The sequence below is a fragment of the Schistocerca cancellata genome, chromosome 9 (genome assembly GCF_023864275.1).
Source record: "Schistocerca cancellata isolate TAMUIC-IGC-003103 chromosome 9, iqSchCanc2.1, whole genome shotgun sequence".
Taxonomy (NCBI): Eukaryota; Metazoa; Arthropoda; class Insecta; order Orthoptera; family Acrididae; genus Schistocerca; species Schistocerca cancellata.
This window is the reverse complement of record NC_064634.1, coordinates 4,001,091-4,002,506: the sequence shown is the minus strand read 5'-3', so window position 1 is coordinate 4,002,506 and position 1,416 is coordinate 4,001,091. Positions and strand designations below refer to the sequence as shown.

The 1,416-nt window shown below is 55.4% G+C and overlaps 1 pseudogene; it reads right to left on the bottom strand.

The window, feature by feature from the left end:
- Positions 1 to 460: 460 nt before the first annotated feature.
- LOC126102140 (5S ribosomal RNA) lies at positions 461 to 578 on the bottom strand (annotated as a pseudogene).
- Positions 579 to 1,416: the final 838 nt, after the last annotated feature.

The following is a 1,416-nucleotide window of genomic DNA, read 5'->3' as shown; positions in this document are numbered from 1 at the left end:
GTCCGTCCAGCCAACCAGACATGGCCGACTTCCTTCCCCAGTACCACCCTATGGTCCATTTCCAATGATCTTGTCGACGACACGTCAGTCTGTAATCTTCCATTTTTTTTTTTAGTCCTTCTCGTCTCTCTCCAAGATATTACCCGTCCCTTCTCAGTAGTCATTCGTCTTGGGCCAATTTGACCTGGGGCTTAGCATATAGTGAACCAGGTATTCGGTTTAGTTTTGAGTTAGTAAGCTCTTTGCAGAAGGTGTACTTTTATATCCCTGTGAGTATCGTGTATAACTCGTACGAACCCATCCCACGTCGTTTACAAGTTGTAATACATGGAAGTGAGTGCGGGAGCATGAGGTCAGCACACCGCTCTCCCGGCCGTATGTCAGTTTCCGAGACTGGAGCCGCTACTTCTCAGTCAAGCAGCTCCTCAGTTTGCCTCACAAGGGCCGAGTGCACCCCGCTTGCCAACAGCGCTCGGCAGACCGGATGGTCACCCATCCAAGTACTAGCCCAGCCCGACAGCGCTTAACTTCGGTGATCTGACGGAAACCGGTGTTACCACTGCGGTAAGGCCGTTGGCTCACAGGAAATAGAATAGCCTCAATCAGCCCCGTACTATTAGCGGATATACGAGGTGCATTCAAGTTCTAAGGCCTCCGATTTTTTTTTCTAATTAACTACTCACCCGAAATACACTCCTGGAAATGGAAAAAAGAACACATTGACACCGGTGTGTCAGACCCACCATACTTGCTCCGGACACTGCGAGAGGGCTGTACAAGCAATGATCACACGCACGGCACAGCGGACACACCAGGAACCGCGGTGTTGGCCGTCGAATGGCGCTAGCTGCGCAGCATTTGTGCACCGCCGCCGTCAGTGTCAGCCAGTTTGCCGTGGCATACGGAGCTCCATCGCAGTCTTTAACACTGGTAGCATGCCGCGACAGCGTGGACGTGAACCGTATGTGCAGTTGACGGACTTTGAGCGAGGGCGTATAGTGGGCATGCGGGAGGCCGGGTGGACGTACCGCCGAATTGCTCAACACGTGGGGCGTGAGGTCTCCACAGTACATCGATGTTGTCGCCAGTGGTCGGCGGAAGGTGCACGTGCCCGTCGACCTGGGACCGGACCGCAGCGACGCACGGATGCACGCCAAGACCGTAGGATTCTACGCAGTGCCGTAGGGGACCGCACCGCCACTTCCCAGCAAATTAGGGACACTGTTGCTCCTGGGGTATCGGCGAGGACTATTCGCAACCGTCTCCATGAAGCTGGGCTACGGTCCCGCACACAGTTAGGCCGTCTTCCGCTCGCGCCCCAACATCGTGCAGCCCGCCTCCAGTGGTGTCGCGACAGGCGTGAATGGAGGGACGAATGGAGACGTGTCGTCTTCAGCGATGAGAGTCGCTTCTGCC